Source organism: Mustela nivalis (assembly GCF_964662115.1).
Source record: "Mustela nivalis genome assembly, chromosome: 17".
In the NCBI taxonomy this organism is placed as follows: Eukaryota; Metazoa; Chordata; class Mammalia; order Carnivora; family Mustelidae; genus Mustela; species Mustela nivalis.
In genome coordinates this window covers 2,584,297-2,611,101 of record NC_139036.1, presented here as the reverse complement: position 1 = coordinate 2,611,101, position 26,805 = coordinate 2,584,297, and the positions used below count along the sequence as shown (strand labels likewise).

Genomic DNA, 26,805 nt, shown 5'->3' with positions numbered 1-26,805 from the left:
TAGGTAGGACTGGCTGGCTGAGGACCCGAGAGCAAGTTAGGTGGGGTGGGGACCTGGGTGAGCAGGGCGGCTCTCGTCCTGCCGGCAGCAGGCATCAGGGAGAGAGAAAGCAGAGACATCTCCCAGGCAGACGAGAAGCCGACTACTCGTGTGTGTAGCCTCCGTTTTCTCCTCATTCTTGCCGCGTACACGGTCTGTCATTCGTGAACAAGGTAGAGGATTATCTGCCCTCCCGGAGAGTGCTGTTCTGAGACCTCTGTTGGAGCCAGGTCGGTCACCTCCTTCTTACTCACCTGGATTCTGCATCTTAACCACAGAACAGGTGGTTTTCCCAGTTAGCCCAAAGCCAATATCGCCAGTACTGTTCTTGATGCAAGGAGAGAAGTTAATTCTTTGTGCCCTTTGGGGACTGAGGGCCTTGGTGCTTCTTTCTGTCACGGAACCCTCATTGAGAAAGGCTGGTAGAGTAACACGTATGGGACGTGATTGGGTCCTTACTACGGAAAGTCTGATGGAGTGCGGGAAGCAAGCCACGATGTGAGGCACCATCCCATTGGTTAAAACTTAAAAATCGAGACAGATAAATACTGACCACTTAATCCTCAACTGACATCTGCTTTTCCTAAGCTCCTGCTACATTTATGTCTACAAAGAGCCTACTTCTGCGGCCTCCCACCCCATCTAGATCTAACGTCCCCGACTTCCTTATCTACCCCAGAGCAGAGTTTGTCTGCCACTACTTTCTTACATTTTATTGTGGCCCTGGTGAGCTTCTGTAGACCGTGTCAGAAGGGACGGCAACAGTTTAGATCCAGCTCTGTTGCAAAAGTTTCCTATGCATTTGTTCTTAATAGATGAAAATTTAGTCTTCCTGGAACACCTCCATTTTCTGTGGTAACTGTATTAGAAAAGTCTTAATTTTCGGGGGCCCAGATACATTCCTTACAGTTTAGACACCTTGGTTCTGGCCTTTTTGAACAAATCAGAATTAGGCCATTTTCTCTTCCTCACAGAAGGCCCTCAGGTACTTACAGAGCTCACGCCCATCATAAATCTGTGATTTATTGAGAAGCTGTACGACTTCTACCATGCTGTGTAATTTTTAAAAATTTTTGAGCATTTATTCTATACTAGTCACTGGGGATAAGATACAATAAAAGAATAGACTGTTTTTAGAGAATTTTTAGAGAATTTTTATTTCTTGATTTTTTTAAAAGTACCTTTTTTTTTTTTTTTTTAAAGATTTTATTTTCAAGTATACTCTACACCCGATGTGGGGCTTGAACCTACGACCTGAGATCAGGAGTCACGTGCTCTATTGACTGAGCCAGCCAGCTAGGTGCCCTTCAGAGAAGTTTCAGATTCACAGTGAAATTGAACAGAAAGTACAGTTTCCTTATACCCTCCCCCAGCTGACTCCCCCACCATCGGCCTCTCGCGTCCTGTGGCACACGTGGTAAAGTTGGTAAGCCTACAAACAGCGTTTCGTTATCGCCCAGAGTCCATCGTTTGCATTAGGGTTCACTCTCGGTGCTGGACGTTCTGGGAGTTCGGATGATGTACGATGACGTGTGTTCCTTGACTGTTACAGTCTCATACAGAAGTTTCACTGCCCTGAGTCCCACCTGTTCATCTCCCCCCGCCCCACCCAGTTCTTGGCAACCGCTGATCTTTTCACTGTTTCCATAGTTAGGCCTTTTCCGGAACGTCCAGAAATCCGGAATCCTACAGACTGGCTGTTTTTTCCACTTAGCGATATGTATTTCAGGTTCCTCCATGTCTTTTCTGTGGCTTCTCCACACTCATACTTCATTGTACAGATGGAAGTACCCAGTTTTTCCCTTCACCTGCCGAAGGACGTCATGGCTGCTTCCAAGTCCTGGTGATCGTGAGTGAGGCTGCCGCAGTGCGGATTTCTGTGTGGATGGGTGCTGCCAGGGAGCGTGATGGCTGGATCGTTTGAGTGTCAGAGTGGCTGTGTCATTTTGCCTTCCCGCCAGCAGGGAACGGGGATTCCTGTGCCTCCGCGTCCCCACCAGCATTTGGTGTCGGCTGTGTCTGGGATTGCCTCCATTCCAGTAGGTGTGCGGCGCTCTCTCGTTTTCACGCGCAGTTCCCTAGTGATGTGATGTGTGACATCTTTTCTTATGCTTATGTGCTATCTGTATATCTTTTGTGAAGTGTCCCATTCAGAATTTTGGCCTGTCTTTGAATTGGGTGATTCATTTTCTTGCGCTTGTGTTTGAGAGTTCTTGTATGTTTTGGAGAATGGTCCTTTATAAGATGTGTCTCTTGCGAGTATTTTCTCTGAGCCTGTGGCTTGTCTTCTCATTCTACTGACAGTGTCTCTTGCCAAGCAGTTTTTTTTTTTAATTTAAGATTTTAATTTTTTGAGAGACAGAGCAGGAGTGATGGCGAGAGGCAGAGGGAAAGAGAGGGGCAGGCTTCCTGCTGAGCAGGGAGCCTGATGTGGGACTCATTCCCAGGACCCTGGGATCATGACCTGAGCTAAAGGCAGGTGCTTAACCAACTGAGCCACCCAGTTGCCCCCAGAAGTTTTTGATTTTAATGAAGTTCAGCTTATCAGTTATTTCATTCATGGATGGTGCTTTTGATGTAGTATCTGAAAAGTCATTGCCATACGCAAGGTCATCTAGATTTTCTGCTGTGTTTTGCTCTAGGAGTTTTACAGTTTTGCATTTTGCATTTAGGTCTGTGACTCATTTTGAGTTAATTTTTGTGGCGAGTGTAAGGTCTGCATCTAGATTCTTCTTTTTTCCTGTGCAGTCTAGCTGTTCCAGCACCATCGTTTGTCGTCCTTTCTCCATTGAACTGCCTCTCCTTCTTTGTCACACGTCAGTTGACTCTGTGTGGTTTTGTTTCTGGGTGCTCTGTTCTGTCCCATGGAAGTATTTGTCTGCTGTTTCATGCTATGTGTTTTTCAATTTCTTTCTTTGTTTCTTTTTTTTTTTAAGATCTTATTTATTTATTTGACAGAGAGATCATGAGTAGGCAGAGAGGCAGGTAGAGAGAGAGAGGAGGAAGCAGGCTCCCTGCTGAGCAGAGAGCCCGATGTGGGGCTTGATCCCAAGACCCTGGGATCATGACCTGAGCCGAAGGCAGAGGCTTTAACTCACTGAGCCACCCAGGTGCCCCTCAACTTCTTAATTAAGAATGTTTGTGTCAAAAATAAATGCTTGTGGTAAAACAGTTTGTAAATTTCTAAAAAGGAGAGGGAGAATCCATATAAGCTCCTAAGCTCATTACTCAGAGGTAAACACTAGGAAAGGCCTGGTATATATTTTTTCTATTTTTTAAAAAAGTTTGCGTCATGATGATTTAGAAGTGGGATCATACTGCATATTGCTGTTCTCAAGCTTCCTTCTCTTAACTTTGTTTTTGATACAGATTATGTCATCAGTTTTGAAATAGATTGCTTTTGTGCAGTTATAACTGCACTATAATTTGTAAAAGTAAGTCCCCACTGATGAATATTTATGCCATTACAGTAATGCTACAGTGAGTATCCTTGTAGCTGTCTTTGCATACTCCTGTGAATGTTTTTTGTGGTGTAAAGTCTTCCAACTGGAATTACCGAGTCAAAGAATGTGCAGGTTTAAAAAATTAATGGCAAGTGCCAGATTCTCTTTCAGAAAGGGTTGACAGTTTACAGGCTCCCCATCAGGGCATAAGAAGACTTGCAGCTCCTCAATTTAACATCTTTGCATGTGGGAAAGTTGACTTCTTTGTCCTGTGTGGAGCAGGTGTAGCAGGAATCTCCCCCACTTTGTATTTTAATTTTGAGATGTTTTGGTGTATGGACATATTTTAATTTTTTGTGATTTAATACTTTTTTTCTTTGTGGCTTCTAGATTTACTTCTACCTTCTTGTGTTATCTTCTAGTATTTACTATTAAATAATTGATCACACTGGGATTTATTTTGATGTTAGGACTGAGACAGGAATCCAGCTCTTACAACTTATTTTCAGATGGGGAGCTGGCAGTTCTTGTACCACATAGTGATGGTCGTTTCCCTCCATTGATTTGGAAATGCTACAATGGATTATATGCTCTCCATCGAGGGACACGTGAGTCCATTTCCGGATTGTATTTTGTTGTATTAATTTATCTGTTCTGCTGTCATACCGTATGATAACAGTTGCTTACTGATACTTCCTAGTGTTTTCATCTTCTGAGAGCCAGGAACCCTCATTGTTCATTTTCTCGAGTTTTCCCTCAGCCATTCTTTGGTATTTATTAATTCAGATAAAATTTAGAATGAGCACATTAAGTCTGCTCACCATCCTCCCCTCTCCTGCCCCCACCCCCAAAAAAGGCCTTTGGAGAAAACCTCATTGGCTGAGTTCATAAACTAAGGAGAACATGTATCTCTAGCAGAAAACCTTTACAGTTATAATGCCTTATGACACTTTGAATACGTTAACTATATTATTTATTTCTCCAGATTCTTAGGGGATAGCATTATCTGCATCTCACAGTTGAGGAAATAAAACTCAGTAACAGTTACAGTGCCACATGACACTTTGAATACGTTAGCTATATTATTTATTTCTCCACATTCTTAGGGGGTAGCATTATCTGTATCTCACAGTTGAGGAAATAAAACTCAGTGATTTTCCAGGACTCAGGTTCCCATGACTACTATCATTCACCCACTATCTCTGAGGTCGGTGTTGGTTAAGGAAGTGCTTAGGTCATTAAAGAAGGGTCAAAATTAAAACAAAATCCCATTTCTTTTTTGATCATAAAGCACAAGGAACTTGTAAAGAAAGCTGGACTCACCCATAATTCCATCCTTCCAAGGATTTCATCGGCTGGTCTACTTCTGGTCATGTCTACAAATAAATAGTGTTTGAGCTGTTGAGAGACATGGGTGGCTTGGTGTGTTGGACATTGACTGTTGATTTAGGCTCGGTCATGACCTCAGGGTCCTGGGATCAAGCCCTATGAAAAGTTGTGTGCTGAGCAGGAAGTCTGCCTGGGATTCTCCTCCCTGTCCCGCCCCCCGTCCCTGCTTGCGTGCTCGTGCATGTGCTCTCTCTCAAGTAAATAAATAGAATCTTAGAAGATTCCTTATATAAAAAAGTGTTTAAACTGTTGATTGTATCACACATGTGGTTTTTTATTCAGCTATTTTTATTTTATAAAGTGGAATTTCCTTGTAAGTTATTTCTCAAAAACACACTGGTTTTAAAAGTCCAATTTCCCATATGAATGTATCATAACATAATCATTTTCCTGTTACTCTTGCCTGTTTGATTATCTGTGAGATCTTGCTGATAATAAGGAATTCTCCGGGAGGCATCCTCGAGGTTAAGCTTTGAGTGTTTCCTGGACAGTCCTGGATCAAGAAGCGTGAGGTTTTGTTGTGTTTGTTGCCAAACTGCTTTCCAGAAATCTGGTTCTAGTTTATATTTCTACCATTAGTGTCATCTCACCCTTGCTAGCATTAAGTGTAGACTGAAAACTTTCCTGCCTGTAGCATAGGCAGACCTTTGTCTTGTTTAACTGGTGTTCTGTGACACAGAGCGGTCTAGGATTGCATGTGAACCAGTTAGATGATGCTTTGGCGCTTTCAGAGACCCTCTCTGTCTCTGTACCAGACAGTCTCCTGTACTGTGGTGTCTGCTGCCTACATAGCTGCTAGTTTTTTGTGTTTTTTTCCCCAAATAATTTGAATTCTTAAGTTCTTTCTCTAGGAGCTATTTGTCAAATTAGGTCTTTCACATCTTGTATTTAAGTCCTTAATTTTCTTTCTTTTAGATAAAATTGATACTGCTTATTGCAAATAATTCAGAAAATGCAGAAAAGCATTAAGAATAAAACGGTGATCGCCTGAAGATAATTTTCGTTAACATATTGATGTATTATTTTTGTAGAATTTTCATAGGTGTATTAAAATATATGAAAAAACTCTTTAAAATTTGATAAAAAATTTTACTGTTAGGGGTGGGATTATGGACATTGGGGAGGGTATGTGCTTTGGTGAGTGCTGTGAAGTGTGTAAACCTGGTGATTCACAGACCTGTACCCCTGGGGATAAAAATATATGTTTATAAAAAAATAAAAAATTAAAAAAAAATTTTACTGTTAGAGGATGCTCTTTTCACTTACGTGAAGGGTTGTTCATGACGTACTGTGAGACAGTGTTATTTTTCATGAGCGCGTAGTATCACATGGTATGGATTCCATAACATGTTTGGTTGTCTTGTGAATATTTAAGTTTTCAGGGGTTTTTTTGGTTTGTTTGTTTTTCAAAGATTTTTACTTATTTATTTGACAGAGATCACAAGTAGGTAGGAAGGCAGGCAGAGAGAGAGAGGGAAGCAGGCTCCGCGCAGAGCAGAGAGCCTGATGCGGGGCTTGATCCCAGGACCCTGAGATCATGACCTGAGCCAAAGGCAGAGCCACTGAGCCACTCAGGTGCCCCTAAGTTTTAGTTTTTTCCTCACAACAGCTAGCATGGCATGGGGCTTCTGACACCTAGCTCTCTGGAGGTCTCTGCAGACACTCCTCAGTCAGTCTCCGCTGGTTGTTGGAGAAGTTATACACGCTTAGATTTTGCTGCATCTGGTGTGTTTCCGTTCTGGTGTGTGCTCGTGTGCTCGGAGCAGGTGGGAATCCAGTCCCTGGAGGCTTCTGCAGGTAGAGCGTTTGGTGTCTGTGTGTGTCGCCAGGTCGGTAGTCCACAGTCCAGGGCTGGCTCCAGTGCTCGGGGATGGCCCGGGGCCCGCTTTCGCCTCTTCTCCACTTTCCTCCCGCAGGAGCCTGTCTGCTCACATCTTAATCACTTTTCTTGCGGATGCAGTTCTAATGACCTTGTGGGAATATTTATTCCTTTATGTCTTTCAGTATTTTCTCTGTTCCGTGTGTAGCATTCCGTCCTGTCAGCACAGGGATCGTCCTTACGCTGGGCACTCTGTTTTCCACAGCTATTTCCTCTTTAATTGCTTTACTGTTTCCTCTTTATTGTATTCACTGGGACTGTTTCCGTGCTTTTTGTTCTCTTTAACAAAATTAAGTATTTCTTATTGTTGGACAAATTTTTGCACACTTATGGTGAGCTCAAGTTGGTTGTACAGGCCTCTCTTCTAGTGTGTAGTTAGATTTGATTGAATTGTTCCGCAGTTCTGTTCATAGGTGCGGCTGGCCTGTATTTCCATTTTGGAACACCCTTGGTTTTGGTATCTCGATTATGCTAGCTTGCTAAAATAAATTGGGAATCATTCTATCCTTTACTATACTGAGGAAAGTGTAAGTAATGTAGAAAATATTTATTCCCTGTAGATTTGATAGAATTTGTTATGTTCTCTTTAAAAGTTCATCTTGAAATTTGTAAAGCTCCTTCATAATTTTTTGTCATTTTTCTATTGTTAGACATTGGCTTATTTTTGATGTTTTGGAATTTTAATTGGTGGCACAATCAATGCTCTTGAAATTAAATGTACACATATTTATGATTACTTCTTTAGGATAAATTCTTAGCAGTGAAATTGCCTGGTTAAAAAGTATACAGACATGTAAGCCTTTTGCTGTTGACTGTCACATAGTCGCCTGTCTTGAATTACACCCTGGATTTGTGTTAATCAGGTTTGGTAAGGTGACAGATATAAATGTATTTTTTAAAAAGAGTTTATTTATTTATTTGACAGAGATCACAAGCAGGCAGAGAGGCAGGCAGAGAGAGAGAGAGGGAAGTGGGCTCCCCGCGGAGCAGAGAGCCTGATGCAGGGCTCGATCCCAGGACCCTGAGATCATGTGTGAGCTGAAGGCAGAGGCTTTAACCCGCTGAGCCACCCAGGTGCCCCAGGTAAGGTGGCAGGTATAGAGATGACTGCCTTTGAAAGCGGATTTTAATAATTAGAGTGCCCAAGACGGGGCGGGGGGGACGTGCCATTGGAGAATACCGGGTTGGTCAGGAGGCAGAAGGGGCCCATGGAAGACATGGTCTAGAACCTTTATTGTGGTTTCCGTGGGAAGGAGTAGGTGGGCCAGAGGAGGTGAGATGGAACAAGCTTAGGATTGTCTAGTTTGAGTGATGTCCGCGGGTCTCTGGTGTTCTGATACCTGGCCTGGGGGTGACGGGAAATACTGGCTTGCTGTGTCAGAGCGGATGAGCAAGGTGGTTGTAGACCTCTGTGTAGTGGGCTTGCGTGCACTAGGCATGTTTGCAGGTGAGTTGTTTAGTATCCTGGGAACTAGCTGACCCTGGGGGCTCAGTCCCTTCCTGGCCAGCTGGGCCATAAAAATGTTGGCTAGTTTTGTGAGCAGAATCTTGTTCAGATTTGCATTTCTTTGATCTCTGTTGGTTTTTGGAATTCTTTTGCAAATCATCCGTCTTTAACCACTAAATAATATTTGTCTTTTTATTTACCTTTAAGAGCTTTTCCTACAAAGACATTACTCTAGCAGGTCTAGGGACTTTTGTGTGTGTGAAACGTTGTTGCTGTAAATTTGAATTAGTTGCAGAGTGATCAGAGGAGAACAAGTGAGGGGATGGGGGCCACCTGATTGGACTCTGATGTCTGTGGAGACATCCCATACCTGTGGATCCTGTTTACGCTTTCCAAGTTGTACAGAAGACACTTGGGGATGAAGACTTACTTCTGTCACCAGAGTCTTTCTTGTTTGGGGATGTGAAAATGAAAGCCTTTTTGTGTGACTGTTACTGAGTGATCTGGTTGAATTTGGAACAAGAAATCAAATTACTTCCTTAGACACTGTCTTCCTGCATTTAAAAAAAAAGTTTTTTAAACTCTGAAAAACACCCATGATATTTTATTTTATTATTTGAAAAAACATTTTATTTATTTATTTGACAGAGAGCACAAGCAGGGGGAATAGCAGAGGCAGAGGGAGAACAGACTTCCTCCTGAGCAAGGAGCCCAATGTGGGGCTCGATCCCAGGACCCTGGAATCGTGACCTGAGCTGAAGGCAGACACTTAACTGAGCCACCCAGGTGCCCCCTGCCGCATGAGTATTTTATATGCAGCGTTTGCGTAGTTTTGGTAGGATTGCTGTGTCTTTCCTGGATTTCTCCAGTACTTAAATCAAACTTCATTTTCTTTCCCTCCCTCCCTCCCCTCCTCTTCCTTCCTTCCTTCCTTCCTTCCTTCCTTCCTTCCTTCCTTCCTTCCTTCCTTTCTTTCTTTCTTTCTTTCTTTCTTTCTCCTTTTATTTATTTGCCACAGAGAGAGAGTGCACAAACCGGGAGTAGGAGATGGAGCTGCAGGCTCCCTGGGGAACAGGGGATTGAGGTGGGGCTCCATCCCAGGACTGGGATGGTGACCTGAGCGGAAGGCAGATGCCTCGCTGAGACCCCCAGGCGCCCTCCTTATGCTCTTGTGAGGCGTGAGTGTTGAGAAGCACCGGTGCAGGTGTCAAGTGAGTGGGGGAGAGAGTGTCAGAGAATTCAGGGACTAGCTGTAGTTATGGACTGGGTGACCCTCCGAGCTTTACAACGAAAGGGAGGGACTCTTTACCTGTAGTCTGCACTGTCACTCTGGCTCTGAGGGTGTCAGCCCTGTGAGTTTATAGCAAACCGCTACCCTTTGTCACTGCTGGCCTCTAGGGCCGGGTCGCTCATTGCTGTGGATGGCTGTCCTGGGTACCATGGGGTGTTGAACAGCGTCTCTGGCTTCCATACCCCTCTCCTCAGGTCTGACAACCGGAAACGCTTCCCACCTTGCCAGATGTCCTCTGGGGAGCAAGGTCACCTCCAGGTGAGAACCACTAGTTTCTTTCTTTCTTTTTTTTAAAAAATATTTTATTTATTTGACCCGGAGAGAGAGATCACAAGTAGGCAGAGAGGCAGGCAAAGAGGGGGAAAGCAGGCTCCCTGCTGAGCAGAGAGCCCGATGCGGGGCTCAATCCCAGGACCCTGAGATCATGACCTAAGCCAAAGGCAGAGGCTTAATCCACTGAGCCACCCAGGTGCCCTGAGAACCACTTGTTTCTAACAAAATGCTTTAGGATGCCTCTGTATCATTCTGATGTAAAACTACACACACGATTAAAAAAAAATTAACAGTATGATGCCCTTAGTGTAAATGAAAATAATTAAGTAATGAATTTTAGCACGTAAATAAACTGTGTGACTGAGTGAGAGAGCACCTCTAGGAGGCAGTGGTACACCTGTTTGTGGTTCCCACTTCCGGGATGGTGAGTCTTTGATATTGTCTCCCCTGTTAATCCCCGGTAGTCACACGCCCGATCTGTCTAGGCCTTGGCACGTCAATGCTTATGCCCCCCCACCCCCCACATGAATATTAACATCAGTGCGCTCCCCTGAAAAGTTTTACCGGTTGGTTCCTCTTGTCCCCTTCTAGGAACATGTAATTAATTTTCTTTATTCACTTGTAGGTGGAATAGCTGTTTATCAAACTTTTGTTCCCTCTTACATATGACCTTGTTGTTTCTGAAAAGTTCATAAATAATGCATTCAATTTCCCTTATAAATAAACTATAAACCCTTGTGGCTTTATTATGTATTTATGAACTTTTTTTTTTTTTAAACTTTGTCGGGGAGAGACAGCGCACAAATGGGGGAGCAGCAGGCAGAGAGACTCCCCGTGGAGCAGGGAGCCCAGGGCAGGGATCACAACCCGAGTCAAAGGCAGACGCCCAAGTGACTGAGCCACCCAGGCATCCCAAAGAACTTTTTTTTCTGATAAATAACTCCTAATGTCAATTTTGTAGCTCTTGGTAGTCCTTTTACAAGATAAGAGATGGAAAGTGACATCGGTAGTTTTGGTGTAATACTGAAGGACACTCTGTACATAGGGAATTTGAATTTACAGTATAATAAAACATGATTCTAAGAGAGGTTTGACTTTTCCCCTGTAAGTGATAAATCTTAAGAATATTCTCAACCAGGGCACCTTGGTGGCGTGGTTGGTTAAACGTCTGCCTTTGGCTCAGGTCATGGTGTTGTGGTCCTGGGATCGAGCTCCGCGTCACGCTCCCTGCTCAGTGGGAGGCCTGCTTTTCCTTCTCCCTCTGTTCTGCTCCCTGCTTGTGCATGCACATTCGTGCTCTCTCTCTCTCAAATTAAAAAAAAAAGTGTTCTAAACCAATGACCATTTTATATTAAAGGAATTGGTAATAGTCAGAAACAGAGTTTTTATTAAATAGTTCTTTGTTGTGAATTATAAATGTGAATACGTATAATGCCCCATTATCTGGAAGGGTGAGAGAATGAATATTTTTAATTATTACTATTTTTTTTAAGAGAGTGAGGGAGAGGGAGCATGTGGGCTGGGAGAGGCAAAGGGAGAGGGAGAATCTTAAGCAGGTTCCTCACCGAGCACGTGGCCCAGTGCAGGGCTTAATCATGACCCTGAGATCATGACCTCGGCTGAAATCAAGAGTCTGATATTTAACCGACTGAGCCATCCAGGTGCCCCTGAAATGATATTTTGTGGGCGTATTATTTTTCAGCTAATTTAGAGGTAATCCTTTCAACACAGAAGAGGTAAGACTTAAAAAAAAAAAATTAGACTTAGAGTCCTTTCTGTGGAACATTTTAAACGCTTAAAAAGATCTGTAGGTAGGGGCACCTGGGTGGCTCAGTGGGTTAAACCTCTGCCTTCGGCTCAGGTCATGGTCTCAGGGTCCTGGGATCCAGCTGCACATCAGGCTCTCTGCTTAGTGGGGAGACTGCATCCTCCTCTCTCTCCCTCTGCCTGCCTCTCTGCCTACTTGTGATCTCTCTCTCCATGTCAAATAAATAAGTAAAATCTTAAAAAAAAAAAAAAAGATTCGTAGGTAGACCCAGCACCCTCTGTGTGCCGTGACTGTCGTTGTGTAGTTGATCTTGTTTCGGTTGTAACCCTCTGCCTACATCCTGTCCTGGACTTTTTTTTTTTTTTTTTTTTAAGATTTTTAATTTATTTTTCAACAGAGATCACAAGCAGGCAGAGAGGCAGGCAGAGAGAGAGAGAGGAGGAAGCAGGCTCCCTGCTAAGCAGAGACCCTGACGCGGGGCTCTATCCCAGGACTCTGGGATCATGAACTGAGCCGAAGGCAGAGGCTTTAAACCACTGAGCCACCCAAGCGTCCCCTGGACTTTTAAATAACCCATCTCAGACACCTATGATTTCATTTGAAAACATTTCAGTATCTTTGTAAACATAGCCACAGTACTACGATCACATCTGAAAACAGTCAACAGTCATTCTTTATCATGAAATATTCAGTCCAGGTGGACATTTCCTCAGTTGTCTCAATTTGAAAAATTGGGTTTGTTCCAAACAGGACCCAGAATAGGGGCCATTAGAGTTGGTTGGTCTGTGTTGTCTCTTCCCTCTGCCTCATAATTTGTTGAAGACGGCTGTCCTGTGGCACACTCGCCCCTGTAACTTCCCGATTGCATCCGTATTTTGGTGTTCTCCGTAGTCTTGTCTTCTGTGTTTCCTCTAAGTTGGGAGTTAGATCTGAAGTCATATTCAGATCTACGTTTGTTTGTTTGTTACATGGATTTTGGCATTTTTTGTGTGCCTGGTGGTTTTCTTATGCTTTTTAAAGACCATCTCAGAGCGGCAGTGGGTACGTCCATCGGGGGCACCTACTGTCTGGTTGGCTCTTTTGGAAACGTGAGGACCACCGATGACCATTTCCTGGGTTTCTCCATTCATCAGTGTTTGTCAGATGGTAGTTACAGCCGGAATACTTCTGGATGAGGAATGCTCCGTGTAGATTTTGCTACCTTAAGGGATAGTTTGTGTAGGAAATGGAGAGGGAAGGAGTGATACTTTTCCTGATAGGCTTTCACAGTGATAACTTGGTTGCCTAGATAAGGTGACCAATCGGGTTTTTTTTCTTTCTTTTTTTTTTTTAAAGATTTTATTTATTTATTTGACAGAGAGAGATCACAAGTAGGCAGAGAGGCAGGCAGAGAGAGAGAGAGAGGAGGAAGCAGGCTCCCCGCTGAGCAGAGAGCCCGATGCGGGACTCGATCCCAGGACCCTGAGACCATGACCTGAGCCGAAGGCAGCAGCTTAACCCACTGAGCCACCCAGGTGCCCCAGGTTTTTTTTCTTTATATATCGAGAATATGTGGATTTACATGTATACTCGTGTTTTGACTCATTGTTATTTTTATTGATCGTGTTGGTTTACTTTGGCTGCTCCAACAAATTACCACAAACTGAATGGCTTTAAAACAACAGATGTTTATGATCTCACAGTGGGGGAGGCGGGCAGTCCAGAATCCATACCCCTGGGCTGAAGTGTCAGGCGTCGGGCAGGGCCGTGCTCCTTCCAAAGGCTGGGGCGGGCGGCAGTTCTAGCCCCTTGCGGTGTCCGGCGCTGCTGGCCTTCCCTGGTGACCCCACCCCAAGCTCCGTCTTTGGTGTCACAGGCCTGAGTCCTCTGTGTGGCTGCCGCACAGGTCCTCTTTCTAAAAAGGCACTTACGGGGGCGCCTGGGTGGCTCAGTGGGTTAGGCCGCTGCCTTCGGCTCAGGTCATGATCTCAGGGTCCTGGGATCGAGTCCCACATCGGGCTCTCTGCTCAGCGGGGAGCCTGCTTCCCTCTCTCTCTCTGCCTGCCTCTCCGTCTACTTGTGATTTCTCTCTGTCAAATAAATAAAATCTTAAAAAAAATAAAATAAAATAAAATAAAAAGGCACTTACGGGGGCGCCTGGGTGGCTCTGTCCGTTAAATATCTGCCTTCCGCTCAGGTCATGATCCCAGGGTCCTGGGATCGAGCCCCATATCGGGCTCTCTGCTGGGCAGGGAGCCTCTCTCTCCCTCTTCCTCTGGTGCTTCCCCTGCTTGTGCTCTCTGTCTCTCTCTGTCTCTCTGTCAAATAAGTAAAACCTTTAAAAAAAAAAAAAAGGCATGTATGGATTGCATGTAGGGCCTACTGGGTAATCCAGGGTGGGCTCCTCCAGGTCCTGAATCATGTCTTTTGCCACAGAAGGTAATACTTACAGGTTCTGAGGATTAGGAATGAATATATCTGAAGGGGAGGGTGCTTTGATGTGCAGATGATCTCTTTGGGCCACTGTCTTCTCTAGGACTCCTCAGTCCTTTGATAGAACCCCAGCAGATGCTACCATGTTTCAGCTTCGTCTTGTTCCCTTCCAGTCCAGGCCTGGAATCAGTCACTATTTCCAAGGAGCTCTGCTTCCTTTTAGTGGGAAACAGTATCTAAAGGCCACATTCTGGGTGCTCAGAGTCTAGCTACTTTTCTTAGCGGCTTTTCCAAAATAGAATGCACTTTAATGTGCTTCCTTTAACAAAGTGCACTGGACATCATTAAGTCTTTTTTTAAAAAAGATTTTATTTATTTATTTGACAGAGAGCGAGAGAGTGTGCACAAGAAAGCACAGCCGCAGGCAGAGGGAGAGAGAGAAGCAGGCTCTCCACTGACCAGGGAGCCTGATGTGGGACTCGATCCCAAGACCCTGGAATCATGACCCGAGCTGAAGGCAGCCGCTTAACCAACTGAGCCACCCAGGCGCCCCCCCCCCCCTTTTTAAAGTAAGCTCCATGCGCAGCGTGGAGCCCAGCGCAGGGCTTGAGCTCATGACCTTGACATCAAGACCTGAGCTGAGATCGAGTCAGACGCTAGCTGACTGAGCCATCCAGGCGCCCCCACATTAAATATTGTATTGGTAATTCATTATTACGAACATCAGTTTTAGGACTGAGCTGTAGGCTGGTGACTTTTCCAGTGGTGCTGAATTTTAAAATTAGATTCATTTGCTTTTATACTAAACGTACAACACTTGCGTGGAGTTCTAGTCACTGTTCTTTGTTTCTCTGTGACCCAGCCCTCCTTGCTGCCAGTGCAGTCTGTTTCTTACCTACAAGGCTTTTCAGTATACTTTCCGCATTCCTGCCTAAACCCTGCTTTTTCCATACCCTGTATTTTCTGACTCCAGGAACACTCAGGGTTATTAGGAGATAAAGTCAGATCTCACAGAGTATCAAGTCTCTGGATCTTCCTGTTTTTATACACAGAATCATACTGTCTGTAGCTTTGGTGTCTGGCATCTTCCAGTTAGTGTGATGTGTTCAAGGGCCGTCCGTCCTATAGCATGGATCAGTACTTTGTTCTTTTCTCTCTCTCTCTTTTTTAAAGGTTTATTTAATTTTTAAAAAATTCTAGTCCTACCATGGGGCTAGAACTCACGATCCTGAGATCAGGAGTCCCGTGTTCCTCTGACAGAGCCAGCCAGGCGCCCTGTACTTTGCTCCTTTTTATGGACATACAACATTCCGTTGCATGAGAACCCCGTTTTGCTGACCCATCCGTCCTAGATGAACACTGGGCTTCCTTTGTTGGCTGTTAGGAACCATGCCGTGAACATTCGTGTACGGCTCTCCGTGGAGATTAATTTTAATGATGTATTTCATTTACCGCAGTATATTCCAGGTGTCACAGTTTGTACATGTGAGCACTATAAAAATCATTGGGGCATTTTAGATATTTTTGTTCAAAGGTTTCAAAATTCCACATTTATTTCATACTTAACATACTCAGCTTAGACATGTTTCAGGGGTGCGGTAACCTCACACGGCTAGTGGCTGCCAAGGCGGGAAGCACAGGCCCAGAGGTCGCTCAGGGGCCTCCTGTGCTCTGTGGGGAAGTGTTTTCTGCACGCCCGGGACATTGGCTTGCTCGCCCCATGTCTGTGCAGACTGCCCTGCTCCTTTGTCCTTGACTGTTCCCGGCGAGGCGCCCTCTCCTTCGCTTCTCCAAGTCCTTGCTGCCTTCCAGGTGTGCCCCTCCGCACAGGTTGGTCTAGCCGCCGTGGCTCACGTCTTTGTTCTCGTGTTCCCCTGGGAAATGCTTGGCGAACACCGTCCCGGGCCAGCACAGTTCTAGGTGCTGGAAAGGCAGCAGTGAGCAGGCTATGTCAAGTCGGCTTTCACTGTTTCTGGTTAGGGACAGTATTTAAATATTCAGAGAAATGGTTTCGGAGGAGGGCCACGAGGCTCGTTCACGGTGGCTGATGAGGAGGTCGCTTCTGTTGGCACATGCTCATTTATTCCTGGAAGGGTTCACTCCTGCCTCAGTGAGGATGTTAAAACAGTTTCCATGCTGTGAATTTCATGACTTTAGCTCTAGGTCCATGCATTTTCCTGAACGCAGCAGTTCTGTAACCATCACCAGAGTCGTGTTCTGGAACATTTTACTCCCCTAAATTGCCTCCTCCGCCTTTGTAGTTCCGCCTCTGCCCCTCCTTCTGGGGAAGCGCCGCTCTCCCTCCCGTCACTGTAGTTTGGCCCACTCTAGAATTTCGTCTGTGAGTGCAGTCTGGCTTTTGGGTTTGGTTCTTTCCCTGGGCACGGCACTCTCGAGACTTGTCCCTGATGTGTGTGTTAATAGTCAGTCCTTTAGTTGCCGAAGAGCATCTGATCGTATGGGCTTCTCGTTATTTGTCCATTTTTAGTGGGCATTTGGGTTATTTACAACTGCCTGCTTCTGTGAGTAAAGCTGCTGTGAGCATTTGTATACAGATCTTTGTTTGGAAGTATGTTCTTTTTTGTGCGATTGCTGGATTGTGTGGTACGTGTGCATTTACAAACCACCACCAGACTTTTCCGGAGCGATTGTACTGTCCTGTGTCCCACCAGCAGCCTTACAGACACTTGGTAAATTCAAGCCCAAAAGAAGGATTGAATTTAACTGCCCTGGTGGATAGTGAGTTTTTAGCAGTCCCAACCCGAGTCCTGAAGTGGTACGATATGGTTCCACTTACGAATGCTGAATGCCACTCGGGCTCTGGGCAGAAAACGGAATTCTTTTCACCATTTTGTTAAGTAGGCCTGATACTAAGTTTTGAGTAGCCTTCTTTGTCTTGTAAACGGCCACTAAAATATTTGAATATCCAAAGTTGGAACCCGCATCTGCTCATTAGTGTGGTGGTTGTCATGCTTTTTCATCGGGCTTGGCATTCTGCCGTGTTTGAAGCCCTTGGGAGAGTGCAGCCCAGTGCAGAATCGTCCGCCTGTGCCCATGCATGCTCGCGTCTGCTCTTGAACATGTGCTGGCCGGCTGTGGTGCTTGGACTAAATGTAGTCCGAAGTTAGAGTGACTTAACGGTGACCTGGTCAAGTGCACAGAACGGTGCCTGAATGCATCCTGTAGTCGACTGGTATTGTGAAACGTGCAGAGTTTATCTCAGTTGTGTGATCGGCTTATTTCTGAAGTTCTCCTTGTTTGGCGACTATTGGAGGCGTTTTCATGGTGTATGTTGTATATGCCCAGTGGGAACCCGTCGGGGAACTTAGCTTTACGGGCGTAGAGTAATGCAGGATCGGAGCCTGGAACATGGTTTATGTTCATTGTTTGCCTCCTGAACATTCCCTGAAACTCCCATGTTTTGGTTTATAGTTACTCCTACATTTTTTACTTTTTGTCAAAGCTTTGTTTGCATGTGATAACTTTGCTCGACTGTAGTTTCTGGAACATTTAAAGAGTAGATTATTTGAACAAGTGGCTTGAGAATTTTTAGAAATACGGTGATTTTGTAGTTATCACTAGGAAGCATCTCTACAACACGTCGAGCCAAAGGAACGTCTCGATTTTTGTTAAATATTTATTTATTTATTGGAGGGAGAGAGAGAGGGTGGAGGGAAGCAGAAGGAGAGAGTGAGAGAGCCTCCAGCAGACTCCCGGCTGTGCAGGGAGCCTGATGCAGGACTCAGTCTCATGACCCTGAGATTGTGGCCTGAGCAGAAATCAAGAATTGGATGCTTAACCGACTGAGCCCCACAGGCGCCCCCCTCTATTTTTTTTTGGCAGAATTTTGAAGCTGCAGCTATTAGATTCTGAAGTTAACAGTAACTGTCACGTTATCACATGTGAGCTGCGTTTGTGTGATGGCGTTTCGAGTCCTCAGAGCCTGCGATACTCTCCAGAGTGGGAGTCCGCCTTATTTTAATGAAATCTTGGAAAAGTTGAACTTTTGCCCCAGTTCGTATAAAGAGAGCTCGGCTTTGGGTTGAAGCATGGTTTTCTGACTCCAAAACTGTAGATAGCTTGTCTTTGAATCTTAGTATTTGATGACAGTGTTACCGAATCATGCATAAGATGAAGCAATGTGATTTGAGGCTAAGGATAGTTGGGATGAACTTGTAGCTAAGAGAGTAGTCTGATAAGGCAGTGTCCGCCTCTACCCGGATCCCGAGTGATGGGTGGAAGAGCTCTGTCTTTGGTTCCACCGGAAAACTTTGTTTTTAAAACAAAACAAAACAGAAAGAGAACTCTCCGATATGGCTGTTGGTTAGAGGACCCTTGGCTTGGTTGAAGTTCAAGCTGAGGGGACATAGGGACAGTGTTAGATTATGTTAATCTTGTGGGCTGAGAATGGGAGCGTGTGCTTGCGTCCAAAGAAAGCTGGGGCCAATCTGTTGAATGTTGTTAGGGTAATAGCCTCCAGATACAATGTTTCTGCTCAACTCTATGTGGGTAATGGGTTAGGGTCAGAGTGTCCTACTTTATGTCGAGTTCTGACTGTAGTTCTGACTGTAATGTTCGGGACCGCAGCTGTGAGAGAGTGAGGGATTGATTGAGTCATTAAAGAGTCGGGAGGTGTTTCATCTGAAGGAGGAAGGAGAGGACAGGTATGAGATGACAGGTGTTGGATGTTTTCCAAATCTGTAGAACAGATCTAAGATCTCAGAGGAAGCTGCTTTTGGGTTGTATGACTAAAAATAGATATTTCTCACAGATAACCCCTTATCTGAAGGGGAGGGGAGGATCATCTGATATCTGTGAACGGTGGACCTGGGTGCCGTGTGGGGCAGTGAAGTGAGTTACTAGTTTTAGGTTTCTGTGGAAGCCACGTGACCACGTGGTGTGGTGGGAGTGCAGTCCTGTATGAGTTAAGAATTGGCAGTTTTCAGATTATTTTGACCTCTTTCTGTCATAAGAAACACATTTCCCTTTACAGCCCAATAGCAGTGTGTGAGCATCTGAAATGCAGATCTCAGGAAATAACGTATACCCAGGCGAGTGTGGTGCTGCTGGTTTCTACTTCCTTCGTTCGTTTGCAAACGTGGGTTGCTGATCACTGAATTTAACAACTCATCAGTGGGTCGACGCGCAGGCCAAAGTGCACGAGACAGGTCTCTAAAGTCCTTGCAAGACTATGCTCTTGTGATTGTCCTGCTCAGTAACCGAGAACTGAACTCAGACCCGCAAGCTTCTAGCTGCACTGCAGGTGCCCGGAGGCTGCTCTGTACATTTGGTCGTGAGCGTGTTTAGGAACGGGGATGCGGCGCGCGCTCTGTCCTGCTTCCTCTCCCCTCCGTGTCCCACACCGCCCCCGTCAGGTTTCCCGTTGTTTCCTGTCTTTAATTCATTTCAACCTTTTTGAAGAATCTCTTCCTTAGTACATTTTCCCTCTGAATGAACGTTTGGTGTTTTTTTCTCTCACTTAGTGTCTTTCCCGCATTTGTAGTCGCGCCTATGGCTGCTTCACCCAAACCCACTAACCCTGGGGAGGAAGCAGTTGGGTTTTGAATCTGAGGCCTGGGATCCTAAAGGTGCTCTTTTGTCTGAAGCATTGTGACACCTAATTGCTTTGAGACTTACAAAAAAGAAGAAGAAAGGAGAAGTGAGACAAAGTAAGGTTTTTCTACTTGGATTCTCAAGAGGATGGGTGCGAAGCTGTTCTGTGACCCGTGGATTGCGGGGGGCTCAGAGCTGCCTCCTCTGAGGGCAGGGGCAAGGGAGAAGGAGGCACGTTTTTAACATTGCCGAGGTCGGATAGTTATAGGAGATTGTGTGACATGAAATGGGGTTATGTGAAGTGAAGTGACAGCTGTCAGTGATACTGCAGATACGGACATGGTGCTCCCCACAAGCGCCTCTGCTGGCTCAAGTACTGTGCAAGTGCAGGTGACCTGGCGTGTGTCTGCATGTGGACCGCCCTCTGCGGGAGGCATCGTTCCTGCCAGCCTCACGCCCCCCGCCCTTCCCCGACTTTCCCTCTCCCCGGTCTCCTCAGGCCGCTGGGTACTTGCAGGTTTCCTTTTTTTTTTTTTTTTTCTTAAATTCTACTTTTTTTTTTTATTAAAGATTTTATTTATTTATTTGACAGAGAGAGTGAGAGAGCACAAGCAGGGGGAGTGGCAGGCAGAGAGAGAGAGAGAGAGAGAGAATGAAGCAGACTCCTCGCTGAGCAGAGAGCCTGATGCGGGGCTCGATCCCAGGACCCTGAGATCATGACCTGAGCCAAAGGCAGAGGCTTAACCCACTGAGCCACCCAGGCGTCCCTGCTTTCAGGTTTCTTCATTAGGAGCCTAAACAGAGCACCGCTGAGTGGCTACATTTAGTGTGACAGTGATTGTTTTTGGTAATTCCTAAAAGAAGTTGTACATGGTGAGTTTTTAGAGCACCAGGAGAAGGCAGTTTGTTAGCTGGAAGGCCACTTCTGAAACAAATTAAAAGGTTCTATTTTTTAAGGAAATTCATCTATTCTAACAAATTGTTTATCCTGGGAAAATTAAGTGTAGCTTATAAAAAATGATTATTTAGTGAGTCAAAACACTGAAGATTCGCTAAGGTCAGGAACACGGCAGGGATGTCCATTATCACCACTGCTATTCAACATAGTACTAGAGGTCCTAGCCTCAGCAATCAGACAACAAAAGGAAATTAAAGGCATCCAAATCGGCAAAGAAGAAGTCAAATTATCACTCTTCGCAGATGATATGATACTATATGTGGAAAACCCAAAAGACTCCACTCCAAAACTGCTAGAACTTATACAGGAATTCAGTAAAGTGTCAGGATATAAAATCAATGCACAGAAATCAGTTGCATTTCTCTACACCAACAGCAAGACAGAAGAAACGGAAATTAAGGAGTCAATCCCATTTACAATTGCACCCAAAACCATAAGATACCTAGGAATAAACCTAACCAAAGAGACACAGAATCTATACTCAGAAAACTATAAAGTACTCATGAAAGAAATTGAGGAAGACACAAAGAAATGGAAAAATGTTCCATGCTCCTGGATTGGAAGAATAAATATTGTGAAAATGTCTATGCTATCTAAAGCAATCTACACATTTAATGCAATTCCTATCAAAGTACCATCCATCTTTTTCAAAGAAATGGAACAAATAATTCTAAAATTTATATGGAACCAGAAAAGACCTCGAATAGCCAAAGGGATATTGAAAAAGAAAGCCAACGTTGGTGGCATCACAATTCCGGACTTCAAGCTCTATTACAAAGCTGTCATCATCAAGACAGCATGGTACTGGCACAAAAACAGACCCATAGATCAATGGAACAGAATAGAGAGCCCAGAAATAGACCCTCAAATCTATGGTCAACTAATCTTCGACAAAGCAGGAAAAAAGTCCAATGGAAAAAAGACAGCCTCTTCAATAAATGGTGCTGGGAAAATTGGACAGCCACATGCAGAAAAATGAAATTGGACCATTTCCTTACACCACACACAAAAATAGACTCAAAATGGATGAAGGACCTCAATGTGTGAAAGGAATCCATCAAAATCCTTGAGGAGACCACAGGCAGCAACCTCTTCAACCTCAGCCACAGCAACATCTTCCTAGGAACAACGCCAAAGGCAAGGGAAGCAAGGGCAAAAATGAACTATTGGGATTTCATCAAGATCAAAAGCTTTTGCACAGCAAAGGAAACAGTTAACAAAATCAAAAGACAACTGACAGAATGGGAGAAGATATTTGCAAATGATATATCAGATAAAGGACTAGTGTCCAGAATCTATAAAGAACTTAGCAAACTCAACACCCAAAGAACAAATAATCCAATCAAGAAATGGGCAGAGGACATGAACCGACATTTCTGCAAAGAAGACATCCAGATGGCCAACAGACACATGAAAAAGTGCTCCATATCACTTGGCATCAGGGAAATACAAATCAAAACCACAATGAGATATCACCTCACACCAGTCAGAATGGCTAAAATAAACAAGTCAGGAAATGACAGATGCTGGCGAGGATGCGGAGAAAGGGGAGCCCTCCTACACTGTTGGTGGGAATGCAAGCTGGTGCAGCTACTCTGGAAAACAGCATGGAGGTTCCTCAAAATGTTGAAAATAGAACTGCCCTATGACCCAGCAATTGCACTATTGGGTATTTACCCTAAAGATACAAACGTAGTGATCCAAAGGGGCACGTGCACCCGAATGTTTATAGCAGCAATGTCCACAATAGCCAAACTATGGAAAGAACCTAGATGTCCATCAACAGATGAATGGATCAAGAAGATGTGGTATATATACACAATGGAATACTATGCAGCCATCAAAAGAAATGAAATCTTGCCATTTGCGACAACATGGATGGAACTAGAGTGTATCATGCTTAGCGAAATAAGTCAAGCAGAGAAAGACAACTATCATATGATCTCCCTGATATGAGGAAGTGGTGATGCAACATGGGTGCTTAAGTGGGTACGAGAAGAATAAATGAAACAAGATGGGATTGGGAGGGAGACAAACCATAAGTGACTCTTAATCTCACAAAACAAACTGAGGGTTGCTGGGGGGAGGGGGTTTGGGAGAAGGGGGTGGGATTATGGACATTGGGGAGGGTATGTGCTTTGGTGAGTGCTGTGAAGTGTGTAAACCTGGTGATTCACAGACCTGTACCCCTGGGGATAAAAATATATGTTTATAAAAAATAAAAAATTAGGGGCGCCTGGGTGGCTCAGTGGGTTGGAGCCTCTGCCTTCGGCTCGGGTCATGATCCCAGGGTCCTGGGATCGAGCCCCACATCGGGCTCTCTGCTCAGCAGGGAGCCTGCTTCCTCCTTCTCTCTCTCTGCCTGCCTCTCAGCCTGCTTGTGATCTCTGCCTGTCGAATAAATAAATAAAATCTTAAAAAAAAAATAAATAAAATAAAAAATTATATAAAAAAAACCACTGAAGATTATTGAGGTTAATCATGTGCAATTTTTATGAGCAGAGACATTGAGACGTAACAGTAAGAAATAGTTGTAATGATTTTTTTTAAAAGATGAAACACTTCCTGGGACGCCTGGGTGGCTCAGTTGGTTAAGTGGCTGCCTTCGGCTCAGGTCATGATCCCAGCGTCCTGGGATCGAGTCCCACATCGGGCTCCTTGCTTGGCGGGGAGCCTGCTTCTCCCTCTGCCTCTGCCTGCCTCTCTGTCTGCCTGTGCTTGATCTCGCTTCTCTATGACAAATAAATAAATAAAATCTTAAAAAAAAAATAGATGAATCACTTCCTTACCTTTTAAATTTAAATCCGTGTAATCAGTGTAATTTATTATTGTAGTTACCCTTTGGTTCAGAGAGGCAACCACTCAAGGTAATTTGGCATATTCCTCCCACTCTTTTTTTTTTTTTTGTATGTATTTTTTTGCATAGCTCATATTGGGTTGTATAATTTTGTATTTTGTTTTTTTTTAATTTAATACAATTTTTTGGCTTGATATTATTCCATTGGGTGGATATTTCCTGCCATACTTAGTAGTTTCATTTTACCCAATGAGACAGAAATGAAGACTTTTGAGTTATAGAAAATGTTGATTCTTTTGTTCTACTGAAGTTATGTGCTTTATTTATTTATTTTAGGTGTTTTCTTGACTTGAACTTCTTGAAACAAAAAGATTCTGGTTGTAATATTTGACTTACACTGCTTTTCTTCTGTTGCTTATGTCTCATCAAACTTAGTAAGAGTTTGGGACTTAGTGGCGCCTGGGTGTCTCAGTGGGCTAAAGCCTCTGCCTTCGGCTCAGGTCATGATCTCAGGGTCCTGGGATCGAGCCCCGCATTGGGCTCTCTGCTCAGCGGGGAGCTGGCTTCCTCCTCTCTCTCTGCCTGCCTCTCTGCCTACTTGTGATCTCTGTCTGTCAAATAAATAAATAAGATCTTAAAAAAAAAAAAGAGTTTGACTTAAAAATATCTTTAAGTTATTACATGTTTTCCCATTCATATCAGGATTAGGGGAGGAGATGCATCTAAGAGTCATTGGGTCTTTCCTTCAGTTATTTACCATAGTCTTTTTCCTTTTTCATTTCCGGTTGCTTATTTCATACATTTTGAGTAATTGATGTAATAATTTTTCCCTTTGGGTGTCAAGCATTAAAAATAGCCATTGCATGGGGTGCCTGGGTGGCTCAGTGGGTTAAAGCCTCTGCCTTCAGCTCGGGTCATGGTCCCAGGGTCCTGGGATCGAGCCCCGCATTAGGCTCTCTGTTCCGCCGAGAGCCGGCTTCCTCCTCTCTCTCTGCCTGCCTCTCTGCCTACTTGTGATCTTTGTCTGTCAAATAAATAAATAAAATCTTAAAAAAAAAATAGCCATTGCATAACTTAGTTTTCCCCCTTTTCTTTCTTCTTTCCTTTTAAATTTTTTTTTAGAGCATGTGCATGCTTGCAAGGGAGGGATGTGCAGAGGGAGAGAGACAGACAGAGAATCTTAAGAAACTCCACAGTCAGCGCTGAGCCCGATGTGGGGCTTGATCCCACAACCTGGAGATCATGACCTGCGCCAAAATCAAGGGTCTGATGATGCTCAACCACCTGAGCCATCCAGGATCCCCAAGATTTTATTTTTATGTAACCTCTACACCCAGTGTGGGGCTTGAACTCAGAACCCTGAGATCAGGAGTTTCACGCTCTTCCAGCCAAGCCAGCCAGGCGCTCACTTTTTCTTAGGATCCGGCTGAAGTCACCAACGTGCAGACACATGGGGTGGTTCAGGGAGGCTGAGATACCGATAGCTCTCACCTGCTGAGTTGTGGAAGGCTGGCTTTCGGACTGACTTTTCATGGTTCTGTGAAGATGCAGGGTCCTAGAGAGGGGTCGGAGCTGGAAGTCTGAAGTGTGGGCACTGAGTCAGGATTACGAGGCTCGAGGGACTTCTGGTCTTCTGTGCCTACGTACAAAGTCACCTGCTTATTCTGCCTTTTTCCTTTATTCGTCAAATAAATACCACTAGTTTAATAATTACATTGATCAATTTTTTCCCCCAAATGCCAGGCTAAGTACTTTTAACATGAGCTGTTAGCTAGTTATTGTGAACTTGGTGGTGACCATGCTAGAAAAACAGCATGTGTACTTTGTGTGATGAGCACTATTTTCAATTTACTTTGTGGTTGGTCGCTAATGCATTAGGATATGGCCATTTGTAAACTTCTCTGCTGTCTTATGCAAGGGGAATTGATTTTCCAGATACAGCAGTAGAGGCATTCTTTTTTCTTTTTTTTTTTAAACAGTTATTTTGGCCTTTTTCTTTGTTGTAGAATTGCGGTATGTTAGAAGTACTTCAGGTGGATTTAAAATTTTTTAATTAAAACAACAAACGAGAGTAAGGGAGTTGGTGTATCCTCAAAGGTTTCCTGATCCCTGGAACTGAAAACTGTCCCAGAGCTGGAGAGAGGCAGCCAGACTGTGGGTGTAGGCTGCGGCTGCTCTGTGGGCCAGAGCCAGGACGGGCTTGGGAGCTGGAACCACACTTCATTTTGGCTGCAGGGTTGTTTTTTTTTTTTTTAAAGACTTATTTGTTTAAGAGAGAGTGCCCATAAGCAGGGGGAGGGGCCGAGGGAGAGGGAGACACGCAGACTCCCCACGGCGTGGAGAGTTAGGTGTTGGGCTACATTCCATGACCCGAAGACCCCGACCTGAGCTGAAATTAAGTCAGACACTTCGCTGACTGAGCCCCCAGGCACCCCTTAGCTGCCATTTTAAAGGCTGTGTTTTAGCTTTTATTACCGATTAGCTTCAGTTCCTAAATGTTGAAAGGTACGGCCGTTTTTGTGCGTGTTTTGAGGGTGGTAGGAGTGGGGTGGGAGTGTATTTGTTAGGGAAAAGGAAGGACAGAGGGGTCTTGCTTTTTCTTTTCTTTTGCTTTCCCTGAGTCCTTCCTGACCTCATGCGGTAATCAGTAGCTATCCATAATGTCAGACTGTTAAGGGAAAAGCTTGTTTATTTGACATTTGGGATTTGGGCAGTAAAAATACCAAGAGAAGTAAATACTGTAGATAGCAAGTTTCCTCCATGATTTCAGATAGGACGTGTGAGATGACACTGTCTTTTCCCCTCCAGATTCTCCATCCCTCTTTTTCTCCAAAAGTCATCGAATGTTCACTTGACCGGATGCCCTTCTTTGCTGTGACCTAGAGGCCCTAGATATGCGCTCCTCAAAATGATGCCTCACCTTTAATAGTGAATGGTGGGGCTCAAACAGCAGGACAGCAGCCCTTCCCCTTCTGCCTGGATTGTATCCAGACTGTCCGATCTGTAGTGAGGCTAGTCTGAAGACGTGGCAATGAACATAGTTTTAGGTGCTGATTTCAGCTCATTATCTTTTATCAGAGGAGTTGTAGAGAACCTTGAAAACCACATGGAAGAAATTAATGAGATCGACTCTGTCTCGTATAGATAAACCACTGCTGCATTTCCCCAGTCTTTCCTGTGTGCTGTAATTGAGGACCCGGTTGGGGGAAGGTAGGGCCTTCAAAGAGAATTTCAGATCATGGTTAAAATTGCAACAAATTGTCATTATCTAGAGTGGCTCGTGCTAGAGACCTGGGACCTCCACTAGCCTTGGGGTTTAGGTGGTGGCATTAGTACCCATTTGTGTCTCTCAGAGGGATTAGGGTTATGGCTTTGTGTCTGGGTTGCTGTTGGGGCAGAGGAAGAGGTGAGGTCGGACTCCCAGATCGCCCTCCTCTTGCTTGAAGCAGAAGAGCCCCTTGAAGCAGAAGTGCTCAGGATAGCCACTTCTTTAATCAGCTGCCACAAATTATGTAGCCCTGAAGTGAGACATGTCCCAGTCCCTGACACTCCCCCG

General features: G+C 44.5%; 1 protein-coding gene across 8 annotated transcripts in view; it reads left to right on the top strand.

The window, feature by feature from the left end:
* The window catches only part of RABEP1 (rabaptin, RAB GTPase binding effector protein 1), a 184,243-nt gene that overhangs the window by 101,455 nt on the left and 55,983 nt on the right, over window positions 1-26,805 (top strand). Inside the window, exons 1-3 of one of the 8 annotated variants that reach the window (XM_082707830.1) lie at window positions 7,676-7,833; window positions 8,846-8,983; window positions 9,683-9,746. The exons of 4 other annotated variants lie outside the window; for them this stretch is intronic. The gene's annotated coding sequence lies outside the window, so the exon portion shown is untranslated. Of the gene's footprint in view, window positions 1-7,675; window positions 7,834-8,845; window positions 9,033-9,595; window positions 9,747-26,805 lie in introns of those variants that run through there. 3 more of the 8 variants (XM_082707831.1, XM_082707832.1, XM_082707829.1) reach the window with 3 other exon arrangements.